We start from the raw sequence: 14,170 nt of genomic DNA on the forward strand, positions 1-14,170 counted from the left end.
TCATAACCTTAAAGGATAGGTTACAAACCAGTTCATATTCCACAATTTCACATTTCCTCAGTAAAGAGGAGGTTAGGGGCCCTTTGACAAGGAAAAGAGGGATACTGCAAATAATCCCTCAGACCCAAGTGGCAAGGATGAATATCTGTTCACTGTCCTATGGGTTAAGCCATAGGTAGGCTTAAATATGGAAAAAAAAAGCACACCTCCATAACTTTTTAGTAAAGATTCTAACTGGCGAGTGATGGAAATTCTGACTTCAGAAGCACCAGGAGTTGAGTATATTTGATATATTCCCATAACTAGTAAGCTCCAGAATTCAACCTATAGCCCTCACTTTTATACCACTGTTTCATTAATGTTGCAAACTACTGGTAAAACTGGACACTGAAATGCAAAATTCATGACAATTCTAGTCTTAGTAAGACTCTCAGAAAAATAAGACTTCACTGAAAAATTCCTTCCGTACGACCTTAAAAACAAATTTACAATAAAACTATAGATTGTTAAAGGGCACCTAATTTCAATGTATAACATATATTTGTAGTTAATAAACAAGCTCCTAACACAGATTTTCATCTTTAAAGCACTTCCTGCACTTTTAATCAAGGCTACAAAGGAAACTGGTGTTACAACTACTGGAGTAAACTTCAAGGAATCTTTAATCACTGGCTCTGTGCCTGGAGCATTAACCTACATTTCCGTTCCGAAAGATTTGAACAAATGTTTTAAGGATGGCATATTTAAACACTCTCCTCTTATGATGGAAACTGAAAAATTCAACAGTACCATGCAAGGGCATGAGAGTCAGAAAGTGAAACCCAACAGTCTAATGTAATAGTTTATTCTAATTAACTTGAACTACCATAAATGGCAATGAAACAAACTAGATTTCCAAACTGCTTTCTACTTTAGTCAAGATATTAGTAAAACAAGAAATTTTGAAAAAATCCTTAAGTGAAAAATGTATTTTTTTTCAGATTCCAAAAGATTTAGGGAGAACAGGAAGCTGTTGAAAATAATAATCTGCGTTTACAAAACTATCTTCCTAAGAAACTGAAAAATGTCTCCCACTGTGGATGAGTATTGTGATTATTGTAAACAAGGGAACTAAAATAGATTTAGGAAGGAACTGGTCTTTCAGCCAAAGGGAAAAAACAATTCCTACGATAAGGCTTTGAGAGACCAAGCATAGTTAAAATACAACTGACCACACTTTGCCGATGTATTTTGGGAATGTGAAAAACAAATGCATGCACTTGCAATTCACCTTTTTCTGCACAACACCAATTATACCATCGTTCTAGTGCTTGTCCCTTGCCTTCTATTGCTCAGCTAGCTCTAGTCCCTCTTTTCCAATATAAAGACAAGGCTTCAGAGAATCTTGAGGCCCTTCCTGGTTCAAATATAAAAGGCCTGGGCATCCATGAGAGAGGTTGGTTCAAAAACATTCATTTGGTGCTGACAAATCAGCACTTCTCTTTTTGGTTGTGGGGAGCTGTGCTTGCCAGAACCCTACTTATAGGAGGAAGAGCCCAATTATGCTATTAGGTCTATTCAAGTCACTTTAGTGATGCCCTGGGGAAATGAAGCTGTCTATCTGGGAGGGCACCTGCTGTTAAACCTTGAAATATGATGTGTGTTAGTGATCACTGTGGTGTGGGAGGAGCTTCCCAATCAGCCTGAATTTAACAGGAAAACACCCATGTTATTGTACGACACATCTCTGTGGCTGAGTTAGTAAAATGGGATTGGGGAGCTAGAAATGTTGATCCTTAATGTGGTGGCATTTGTGGGCATCGGTCTTTCATTATCATACTACTACTTTGTACCTTTCTCCTAAGCATTTCCATACTCCTTGCAAATGTTACATATTAGTCCTATTTTATGGATGGAGAAACTGAGACAGAGAGACTAGCTCTCCGTTGCTGTAGCCAGTTATGTTAATCTGAGATGCAATTATTTCTAACTGATTTCCCTCAAGAGACTCAGTGTTATCTGGAAATGGTACTCTGATTCCTAGGTCACTGCTTTGGAAAGTAAAGACTTGATCCTTTGTTTCAGTATATCCTGCAGATTGTCTACATGTGCTCAGGACACACTGGGGGTACGTCTAGACTACAGGCTTTTGTCAACAGAAGTTTTGTCAACAGATACTGTTGACAAAGCTTCTGTCGATAAAGAGCGTCTAGACTACATCCAGTTCTGTCGACAAAGCAAGCCGCTTTGTCGACATGAGAGTGTAGACGCAAAGGACAGTATAAATGCAATAACGCCTTCTGTCGACAGAAGGTGTTATTCCTTGTAGAACGAGGTTTACCGCCGTCGACAAAACTGCTGAGTTCTGTTGACAGAACTCAGCGGCAGTGTAGACGCAGGTATAGTTTTGTTGACAAAAGTCCACTTTTGTCGACAAAACCCTGTAGTCTAGACACACCCACAATGTGTGAGAGGTATCTGAGCCCCCACCTCTAACTCTTCCATGGATCATGTCTATGTGCATGCTACAAAAACGGCACTGTATAAATGTGCTAAGAAAGCCTTCTAGCTCCAAAAAGAAAACTCTGCGCAACAGCAACATACCAAAATATCTGTTAATAGTTAAAGGAAATGGTAGCACGCAGATAAACTTCAAGCCTTATTTGCAAGGAGTTTTCTGTATGGGAACCAATCATGTTGAGACTTGAGAAAAAGGAGAGTGGATGGCATTGCCGAGGAGGAGATGCATAGTTAAAGGAAACAAGTGGCAGGGGCGTGGGGGGAGAATGAAGCAAAAAACAACAACCCTTGATTAGATCAGCAGTGCTTCCTTTGGGGGTATGCAAAGATGTTAAGTTTTTTTGCATTGTGCTGACAGCGGCTTTTCTTTGGCAGCGTTTGACTGAAGTGATCCTTTGCCATAGGCATCTCTTTGTGTAATACTCGGTTGCAAGCATGTTATTCCCCACTGTTACATGTGGGCCTCAAACTAGGAGGAATACTGAGTGTACAGATGTATAATATAAGGCAACATGTCTGCAGCTACATGCCATGCAGCAGAGCATCAGGCAGGAAGAATTAGTGGAGGAAGTGCAGAAAGGAGAGAGCTGGGGCAAAGTGCGTGGAATGTCAGTTGACATCAGATGCAGGAGGAACCAGAGTGCTGTGCTGCTTATCACACAATTGTCCATGTTAACCATTCTGCCACTTCACTGGTGGCAAACCACTACCTGCCTGTGTGGAGAGCCTCAGTAAGGAGCAGACAGAAGTCAGGGAGGGAGGCCTCTCCTTTATGTGCTCAAAAGGCACATATAAAGATTCCTATTCATTTCTAAACTCCCATAGGGGTATATCCAAAGCCGGGGTGGATCAGCACTGACTTGAGTAGAACTGAGTTCGGATTTTGGCCTCTCTTTATCGCTTTAGGCCTCATCTTACAGTTCTCTCATACATAAAACTCACATAGGATGCAGTGGGAATTACATCCACCTCAGAGTGGCAGGATCAGGCCCTAGATGATTACCATTAGACGCTCCCTTGCCTGTTTCTGAGGTATCCCAACTACTCAGTTTGTTATGAACACAAGGAATAATCACCAATGTCAGTGAGTGACCCTGACCACCAGGAAGTTTATAAACACAAAAAGGCTACAGTGGTGCAATGGAATTTAGTGTGTGTGACTGGCTGATGAAGGAAACGAACTTGCTCCAAAGTCTGTGTCACAAATGAATGTGTTCCTGAGATCTTTAATCTAAAATGTAGGACGCAAAAGAGCAGCAGTGAAGGAAGCTGGAAACAGTGTAGAAGAATGCATGCCAAACCTTGTTATAGCATGGCATGCGTCAGCACTGCTGATGTCAGTGCTCAGTTAGGATTACATATATGAAAGATAAAGGCAAATGTGGGGCTAAGGTAAGTGACTGAAGTCTCTTTCAATTAAATATCTATGCAAATTAATTTTGAGCCGGCCCCTCCCCTCACATATCCAGCAACTGGAAATCTCTCACACTTTATGGTGGTACAATTGGAAAATTAGTCTCTTTAATAAAACTCTGTCAGATTTTCTGACCTTGGTCTTGTCCATAACCTCTGTCAGCATGTACTATTCGGAAGGCTGACAAAGAGGAAGAGTTTAGTCAGAGAGATTAAATATTTACTCATGGACGAGTGTGGTGAATCAGACTGAGATCGGGTGAAAAGGGAGAAGGTCCTTAAAGCAAAAAGTCTCAGAGAGGTAGCTGTGTTAGTCTGTAACTTTAAAAACGAGTAGTTCTGTGGCACCTTAGAAGCTAACATATATAGAAACATGAGCTTTTGTGGGTAAAACCCACTTCATCAGATGAGATGGAGTGGAAATAACCAAAAGCAAAAGGCTTTTGTACTGCAGGGGCTGTGCACAACTGAGCAAAATACAAAAGGGCTGCTCTAGGCACCAAGTCTGGTATTGAGAAGACTTTGCACTTCTATAGCAACTTCTAGCCAATGCCTGGAAGCATTTTACACACTGACTAAATTAAGCCTGAGTATGTCTCCAGCTGCCATCATTGTAGCATCAAACTGCATAAGGAAAAGCAAGGAAGCAATGGTATTCCCATCGTATTGAGAGGGAAATGAGGCTCTGAAAGGCTGTGACTTGTCCAGGGTCATACCATAAATCTTTGCCAGATCCAAGAATTGAACCCATAACTCCCACTTGGGTGCTCTTACTTGGAAAACATCCTTCTGCCTCTTGGAAGCTGCTTCCTCCTTGGGCACAAGGATTCCTTACATTAATGCCTCTTGGTTTTTAATAGAAAAAATACCCAACTGGCAGGTGGCAGAGGGGCTGGAGAGACACCTGTCTAATCTAATGCACTGGCTGTAATTCTAAGACACCTGATGCCTGGTACTTAGTGACCCCTCTCTTCTTTGGGGCAGAATGGCAAACTCTTCATCCCGCACACAACTGAATAATAATCGTAATTAATAATATCAAATGTCTATTGACTCTTCTGCTTGTTTAATGAGAAACTTCCTGTGTCAGAAACTTTCCGACACTAAGAAGTCCAAATAATGCGTCATAAATAACTCTTACAACTTCTTTCTTCTTTGGAAGCTTTGCAGCCCACACTTGGGCACTGATGGGAATAAGGAACAGTGCTAATAACACAGATTATGTTTTACCCTCACACACGCCACTGTGAACAAAACCCAACACAGGGCCAGATTTTGAGCTGCTGTAAATCAGCCTCGCTCCACTGAGGATCTGCCATTGCTCTCCTTCATATCACTCATTAAAACACTCTTTTGCTATGACATCTACTAAAATCTGACAGTGGCTAGGCAGCTGACCTGCTGACACCACTGCCTATCATGCTGACCATCATGATTTAATTGTTTCCTGGTGCTTCCCCTACCCCACCATCAATTTACATCCACCTGCTGCCTCTTGTCTGGTACTTAGTTTGGAAGTTCAACTTTTTTGTTCTGAGTTAAGACCCTAGCACAATGGGGTCCTAATCCAGGACTCAGATTCATAGGTACTATGGTAATGCCAATAATATTATAACTGCTGTAAATCTAGCTGACGCTTTAGCCCATTTCTACTGACAGAAGCTCCCATTTCTCAGTAACTGCTCACATGCCAGTGCCATGTGGCACAGGCTCAGGCAGAAGGGGTGCCAGGGATGCTGCAGCACCCCCCAGATTTTGCATCCCACACTGCAAAATGTCTGGTGGCTCTGCTGCTGCCGGGGATACCGACCACCAGTTCCAGGGAGTCCTGGCTGCTGACCCCTCACCTCTGGGGGTCCAGGCTGCCGGCCTTGGCGTTTCTGCTGCCAGCCGCAGGGCCTCAACTGTCCCCATCTGTAGCCCAAGCCTGGGGCGCTTAGCGGTGCTGACAGTATAAGGGGGGGTGCAGCTCAGCACCCCCGTCCTAAAAATGATTCCAGCGCCACTGCCCTGTGAGGGAGGGCACCAGCTGCTTTGCGCAGAATGTGGGTGTAAGTTTCTCTGGATTCCCCTGGCACCCTTCCTCCAGCTCACTCGGTACCCACCAGATACACGCCAGGCCGCCTCCTCGCCCTCCCACGACCCTCCCCTCCCCTCTCGCAGCGGCCATGGCACAAGCATTTGGGGGCGCGGGTGGGGAGAGGGGGGCACGCTGAACCCAGGGGCCCCAGTTAATCACTGCGCAAAACGCCCCTGCCGTGTGTCTACTGGAGCCGCCCTGTGGGGTGGGAAGATGCTGGTCGGGGCAGAGGAAGGGGTGAGGAGCTGGGGGACATGCCGCTCTGGGATCATGGAGCCCGTCTGGAGGGAGGCAGCTGCGGGAAGGCTCGGTCTGGGCAGGAGGGTGCCGGAGCCAGGCTGCCCCGAGGAAGAGGAGCAGGGCGAGAGACAGCAGCTAGGAGCCCTGGCCGGCGCACTGTGCTTACCCCAGGCTGCCAGGGCCCTGGCTAGACCCGCCCGGCTCGGCCCGCAGCCCGCGCCCCTTACCTCCCTGCGCGCAGCTCCCCCGCTCCCCGGTCTGGCTGCCGCCGCCTGCAGTCCGAATGGTTCGCAGCGCGTTGCCAGCCGCGGCGCTTGGGGTGCCGCTTTCGCTCTCGGACTCTGGCTTGCTCGCTACAGGAGGGAGGGGCTTGGCTGGCCCACAGGCCGCTCGTCCTGCTTGTGCGGCGGCCCCCGGGCCTGGAAAGTCGAGGCAGGGCCTTGCGTGTTGGCAGGCGGTGGTGTCACAGCGCTCTGTGCGCACACAGGCTGTGACTCGTGGCTGTACCTGCTTTTGCTCCCCGGCTTTTTTACCGGGGTGTTGCCACGGCACCAGGGCTGCTGAGCAATGGTGCTGGAGCTAAAGTGTGTGTGTGTGTGTGTGTGTATGTGTATGGCGTTGGAGTGGGGGAAGGGCTGGTGCACCCCTTGGCTTGAAGTGGTATCCATCCAATGCAGGGCTTGCCGTTTGGTGGAATGGTGCTCCGCACCTCAGCACCCTCGCTACACAAATTGTGCCCGTCCCCCTGTAGCTGGGAACAGATTTTGGCTCAAAGTCACAGCCACCAGGTGTTTTCTGTGTCAGAGCTGGATCCTCCTGTGTGTGAGGGGGGAGAAGACAGCACAGGTACTGGATTACATTGTATAGTAGAGGTGCTGTGAGCCATTCAACCAAACCCTCCTCAAGCCCTAGATGCAGCAACACTCACCAGGACCCCTAGTTCCAGCACCTCTCCTGCAACATGTGAGAGGGGGAGAGCAGAAGCTCTGCAGAGTGAACTTCACAGATCGCTGCACCTGCTTCCACAGAGGGTAGGGGAGGATGTGGTCTGGGGTTGTGAGATCCACCCTCAACGCAACTATAAATTGGGGGTGAAGGGGACTGAAAGCTGGTTGGAATCTGAATGATCTTGCTTAGCTGAAAATGGACACCATGTTGCAAACATTCTCCAGATTTCCCCCCTGTATTTTAACCAGCTCTACTCCTAAATGAGGGCTGGAGCCAACAGAGTATATCCTTTGTTTGGTAGAATTTAATGTGGGTAAAATGTAGGCTGACAGCTCTGAGGATCTGTTTATTCAAGAAACAGGTTCAGCAAGGACAATTAGCAGTGTCTGAGGGAGTGGTAGGTGAGGGAAATACAGTACATGTGACACCACTTGCTGCAGAAACTCTGAAACCAATGAAACGTTCACGACTTCCTATGGTAACAAAATACGACTTTTTTCACCCTCTGTATTTTGTTGTTAATAAATACATAGATCTTAGCGCTTTTCATCAGTAGTTCTCAAAGCATTGTACAAAGGTGTTCACTATTACAACCCCATTTTACATATGGGGAAACTGAGGCACCACATATACTATGGAGGCACCACATGGAATCATAGGGCTGGAAGAGACCTCAGGAGGTCATCGAATCTAGCCCCCTGCCCAAAGCTGGACCAACTCCAACTAAATCATCCCAGACAGAGCTTTGTCAAGCCAAGACTTAAAAACCTATAGGGGTGGAGATTCCACCACCTCCCTACGTAACCCATCCCAGTGCTCCACCACCCTCCTAGTGACATAATTTGTGCTAAGTATAAGGGGGTAGCCGTGTTAGTCTGAATCTGCAAGAACAATGAGAAATCCTGTGGCACCTTACAGACTTACCCACCTGAGGAAGTAAGGAAACAGATCAACAGAGCCAGATGTATACCCAGAAGCCTCTTGTTACAAGACAGGCCCAACAAAGAAAAGAACAGAACACCACTGGCCATCACCTACAGTCCCCAGCTAAAACTTCTCCAGTGCATCATCAGCGATCTACAACCAATCCTGGACAATGATCCCCCACTCCCACAGACCTTGAGAGATAGGCCAGTCCTCACCCACAGACAACCTGCCAACCTGAAGCAAAATCTCACCAGCAGCTATACACCACACCAGAGTAACTCCCACTCTGAACCAACCCCTACAATAAACCTTGGTGCCAACTCTGCCCACATATCTACACCAACGACACCATCACAGGACTTAACCACATCAGCCACGCAATTACGGGCTCATTCACCTACACATGTACCAATATAATATATGCAATCATGTGCCAGCAATGCCCCTCTGCCATATACATCGGCCAAACTGGACAGTGCCTATGTAAAACAATAAACAGACACAAATCTGATACCAGGAATGGCAATACACAAAAACCTGCAGGAGAACACTTCAATCTCCCTGGACACACAGTAGCATATTTAAAAATAGCCATTCTGCAACAAAAAAACTTCAAGAACAGACTTCAAAGAGAAACTGCAGAGCTACAATTCATCTGCAAATTTGATACTATCATTTTAAGATTAAACAAAGACTGTGAATTGCTAGCCAACTACAAAAGCAGTTTCTCTTCTCACGGGCTGTCTCTACACTGGGCCACTTATTCTGGAAAAGCAGCCGCTTTTCCAGAATAACTTGCCAGCTGTCTACACTGGCCGCTTGCTTTTCCAGAAAAGCAATGACAATCTACTGTAAAATTGTCAGTGTTTTTCCGGAAAAACTATGCTGCTCCCGTTCGGGCAAAGTCCTTTTCCGGAAAAACTGTTCCGGAAAAGGGCCAGTGTAGACAGCACAGTAGTCTTTTCTGCAAAAAAGCCCCGATCACGAAAATGACGAGCGGAGCTTTTTTCCGGAAAAGCGCGTCTACATTGGCCACGGACGCTTTTCCGGAAAAAGTGCTTTTCTGGAAAAGCATCCTGCCAATGTAGACGCGCTTTTTCTGGAAATACTTATAATGGAAAACTGTTCCGTTTTAAGCATTTCCGGAAAAAAGTGCCAGTGTAGACGTAGCCTCCGTGTTCACACCTCCACATCAGCTGCTAAAAGTGGACCTCATCCTCCCTGACTGAATTGACCTCATTATCTCTAGCCTTACTCTTGATTGGAACTCTTTTCTTATGCCTGTATATTTATACCTGCCTCTGGAATTTCCACTACATGCATCTGACCAAGTGGGTCTTTGCCCACAAAAGCTTATGCTCCAATAAATCTGTTAGTCTATAAGGTGCCACAGGACTTCTTGTTGTTCTTGCATAATTTTTGCTAATATCCAACCTAGACCTCCTCCACTGCAGTGTGAGACCATTGCTCCTCATTCTGCCATTTGTCACTACTAAGAACAGCCTCTCTCCATCTTCTTTGGAAACCCTCTTCAGGTTGTTAAAGGCTGCTATCAAACTTCTGCAGACTAAATAAGCCCAAATCCCTCAGCCTCTCCTTGTAGGTCATGTGCTCCAGCCCCCTAGTCATTTTGGTTGCCGTCCGCTGGATCCTTTCTGTAGTGAGGGCCCTCAAACAGGATGCAATACTCTTGATGTGGTCTCACCAACACCGAATAAAGGGGGATAATTACTTCTCTAGATCTGCTGGAAATGCTCCTCCTAATGCACCCTAATATGCTGTTAGCCTTCTTACCTACAAGGGCACTCTATTGACTCACATCCAGTTTCTCATCCACTGTAATCCCCAGGTCCTTTTCTGCCAAACCGCTGCTTAGCCAGTCGGTCCTCAATCTGTAACAGTGCTTGGAATTCTTCCATCCCAAGTACTGTCCTTGTTGAACCTCATCAGATTTCTTTTGAGTCAATCCTCTAATTTGTCTAGATCACTCTTGACTCTATCCCTGCCCTCCAATGTATCTACCTCTCCTCTAGCTTTGTGTCATCCGCAAACTTGCTGAGGATGCAATCCATCCTCTCATCCTGGTCATTAATAAAGATGTTAAAACCAGTCCCAGAAACAATCCTTGGGGCACTCTGTTTGAGACCAACTGCCAACCAGACACTGAGCCATTGTTCACTACCCATTGACCCTGACAATCTAGCCAACTTTCTATTCACCTTAGAGTCCATTTATCCAACCCATAGTTCCTTAACTTGCTTGCAGGAATACTGTGGGAGACCATATCAAAAGCTTTGCTAAAGTCAAGGTATATCACATCCACTGAATTCTCCATGTTCACAGAACCAGTTACCTCATCATAGAAGGGAATCGGGTTGGTCAAGCATGACTTGCCCTTGGTGAATCCATGTTGACTGTTCCTGATCACTTTCCTCTCTTCCAATTGCTTCAAAATAGATTCCTTAAGGATCCCCTCCATGTTTTTTTTCCGGGGACTGAGGTGAGGCTGACAAGGCTGTAGTTCCCTGGATTGTCCTTATTCTCTTTTTAAAAGATGGGCACTATATTTGCCTTTTTCCAATAATCCGGGACCTCCCCTGATCTCTACAAGTTTTCAAAGATAATGGCCAAAGGCTCTGCAATGACATCTGCCAACTCTCTCAGCACCCTCAGATGCATTAAATCCTGCCCCATGGATTTGTGTATGTCCAGCTTTTCTAAATAGTCCTTAACCTGTTCTTTCTCCACCGAGGGCATTGTCCACCCTCTTCTGATACTGTGTTGCCTAGTGCAGTAGTCTGGGAACTGATCTTGTCTGTGAAGACAGAGGCAAAAAAACAAAAAAACAACAAAAAAAACCATTTGAGTACTTCATCTCCAATCATGTGAGTCATCCCATCAAGACTCCATTATTCCAATCAAATCATAGTTCTTTGACTGTGCCAGGACTTCTAATTCTTCCTGCTTGTTTCCCAGGCTTTTTGCATTCATGTACAGACACCTTAGATAACTAGATGATTGCCCTACATTCTCTGTACAAATCAGGGGTCCTCTGTTTGCACCTTCCTCTTTGTGTTTCTTCTGCGTATCTCACTCTCCACTTACCTCAGGGCTTAGGTCACTGGATTTAGTGGAGCCCAAATCACCATTTTGAAACACTAGTTACAACATGCACAGCCTACTTGCATACATATACCCTGCACTAACAAGGTTCTGGTGGCTTCTGAAACACAGAAGACCATGAGGGCCATTCGAGAATATTTCTGCTCAAGATCCATTTGTAAACCTTGATAGCCTGTCATGACCCAAGATGCCCTCAGACCCAATCTCCCCTTATACTTCCTCAACAGGGCTGGAAGCTAAGATTCCAGATTCTCTGGCCTGATGTGAACATGTGGGTAACCTTCCACTGGCAGTTGGAGGATCATGAACCCAGAACTTCCCATAATATACAGCCCCCATATGACCCATGTGGAGGTCAAAGGTCAAGGGTGATGTGGGGATTTGCGGCTTGACGTAAGGAAGGATTTGGAGGGCTGGGGAAGGAAGCGGGCCGAGCTGACGGGCATGGGATTGCAGATGTGGCTTGCTGGGGGAAGGATATGGAAAACAAAAAGTCTGGGGGAGGTTCTGTGAGCTGATAGCTCCCAGAAAAAAACACAGTCCCCACCCATGGCACATAAGAGGGAGGGATTTGGAGTCCTGGAGATAGTGAGGGGAGGCTGGGGGAAAGAGTGGGGAGCAAAAGGGGCTGGAGGTGCAATCGCGGAAGATCTGGGGAACCAGGATGAGTGGCATGACAGAGAGGGGGTCACCTGGCTTAGGGAAAGGTGTGCATCATGGGGCTCTGGAGGTCGGGGAGACAGGGAATATGGAAGATGGGGTGTCACTGCAGGGATACACTGGAGGAGACCAGTGCTTTCCAGGGAGCGTGACACCAACTGTTTCCTCTAGTTTCCATTGGCGTCATGGTGCTCCTCACTTAAATTTGGCTTAGCCAGCGCCCCCATCATCATGATGGAGGAACAAGCTGAGTGGTGCTGAACTGCAACACCCAGGGTATGTCTACACTACCACCCTAGTTCAAACTAGGGTGGTAATGTAGGCAACCGGAATTGCAAATGAAGCCTGGGATTTGAATGTCCCGGGCTTCATTTGCATATTGCTGGGCGCCGCCATTTTTAAATGTCCGCTAGTGCGGACTCTGTGTCCTGCGGCTACACGCGGCACGGACTAGGTAGTTCGGATTAGGCTTCCTATTCCGCACTACTGTTACTCCTCGTGGAACGAGCGTGGAACCTATGTTGAAGGAAAAAAGCAAAAAATGGCCTGAAATTGGTCCGTGATAACTACAACAGCTGCTTTAGTGATACTCCAAGCAGTGTGCTGGCATGAAGTAAGAACAGGACTGGCACACTCAGACTTCTGAGTTCTAGTCCTATTCCTGCCCTAAGCAATCTGTGACCTTGAACAAGTACCTTTGTTTTTCTCTACCTCATTTTCCCCATCTGTGAAGTAGGGATGATGGTACTTACCTACTGCCCAGATGCGTTAGTTAATGTTTATTCAAAAAAACCTGTGAAATTTAACATGGTATTTCTGTGGTTGCAAGAATGGCCTCTTGAAGTATAGAACAACCAGGAATAAATTAGAGCAGCCATTAGGCTGTTGTAGTTTATGCCAGGGATTTGATTGATCATCCCCTGGCCACTCCTGAGATAAGAGGACTATAAAGACTTCAGTTTTGCGCCCCTTTTTATGTAGCTTAGCCAGATCAGAGAATGTGCCCCAAGGACTTTTGCATCCTTCTAGAAATTTTTCTGAGAAAAGAAGGAAACTAGCAGAAAAGAGACATTTTAAAAAAGCAAAGGCATGATTTAAATCCAGAAAAGTCTGGCTATTCATTGGCAAGGCAGGTATTCTGTCCTAACCTTGCTGACTTTGATTTTATCCTGTCAAATTTTCTCTGTCCCTTTTGGTTGGCAGGAAGCGGCAGAGCTGTGAAAGTCTGTTCATATCAGGAACAAAAGACAGGACTATGCCGCACTTTAAAGACTAACAAGATGGTTTATTAGGTCATGAGCTTTCGTGGGCCAGACCTAGGTGGGCTCATCACCTAATAAACCATCTTGTTAGTCTTTAAAGTGCTGCATAGCCCTGTCTTTTGTTTCAGCTAGACCAGACTAACACGGCTGCATCTCTATCACTGTTCATATCAGGGATTGTTATCAGAAAGGTCTTTAGCCTGTAAAACAGTGGTTCCCAAACTTTTTGGCATCACGCTTCCTTTTTGATTTTTGAAAAACCCTCACTCCCTCCAAAAAATAACAAAACTTGTTGAGCAAAAAAAAAAGGAACTGACCTATTCCTGCCCTAAGCAATCTGTGACCCCCCCCCCCCCACCGGAATTTTTTCATGCCCCCCCCCCCCAGTTTGGGAATCCATGCTGTAAAATATATTACCTCACATCCCCACACCTCCAATTAGCCCCTTCTGTCGGTTCTCGGACCATGCAACCAATCCCTCTGAAGCTGCAGGAGAGCATGTGTGCTCCCTCCCAGTGGAGGAGTGGTCCATGCACTATGGTACTGATTGAATTGGACATTTTGGCCAACAATTCTTTCCTGGTCTGTGATCCCCTCACGACTCATCTCCCACTTTGCAACTTGCATCCCTGTGTTACCTCAAGCCTCAACTGCCTTGCTCTGTCCCACTGTCTGGTTTCCTTGCCATTGGCTTTGCTCTGTGAAGTGTGGGAAGGGGTTTGGTGGATACACATTGTATCTGAGCTGCCTAGGCTGCATTTTTTCTGTGCCACCTGGGCTAGCTGCCTCACTTAGCTCAGTTGGCTCTTTTCCCTCTTGAGGGATTGTGTAAGGAGGGGTGAATGTCACCCTTTGCATAAAAGGAGATGATCCCTTTGCCCCTTTTGCTTGGGCTGTGCTGGTAGACCCTGTGCACCTGTAAAACCAGTATCAATCTGCCAAGCCTGGGTCTTAGGTGAGTACTGCATTCTGCACTTGTGATGAGGGAAAACTTTCAGAGCAATGACCCTTCCAGCTG

General features: G+C 46.2%; 1 protein-coding gene across 2 annotated transcripts in view; it reads right to left on the bottom strand.

Annotated features, from left to right (window-relative positions):
- The window catches only part of PLA2G7 (phospholipase A2 group VII), a 30,653-nt gene extending 23,820 nt beyond the window's left edge, over positions 1 to 6,833 (bottom strand). The window contains exon 1 of one of the 2 annotated variants that reach the window (XM_006120679.4): positions 6,460 to 6,833. The gene's annotated coding sequence lies outside the window, so the exon portion shown is untranslated. The remainder of the gene's footprint in view (positions 1 to 6,459) is intronic. The other variant, XM_006120680.4, reaches the window with a different exon arrangement.
- Positions 6,834 to 14,170: the final 7,337 nt, after the last annotated feature.

The sequence above is a fragment of the Pelodiscus sinensis genome, chromosome 3 (assembly GCF_049634645.1).
Source record: "Pelodiscus sinensis isolate JC-2024 chromosome 3, ASM4963464v1, whole genome shotgun sequence".
Taxonomy (NCBI): Eukaryota; Metazoa; Chordata; order Testudines; family Trionychidae; genus Pelodiscus; species Pelodiscus sinensis.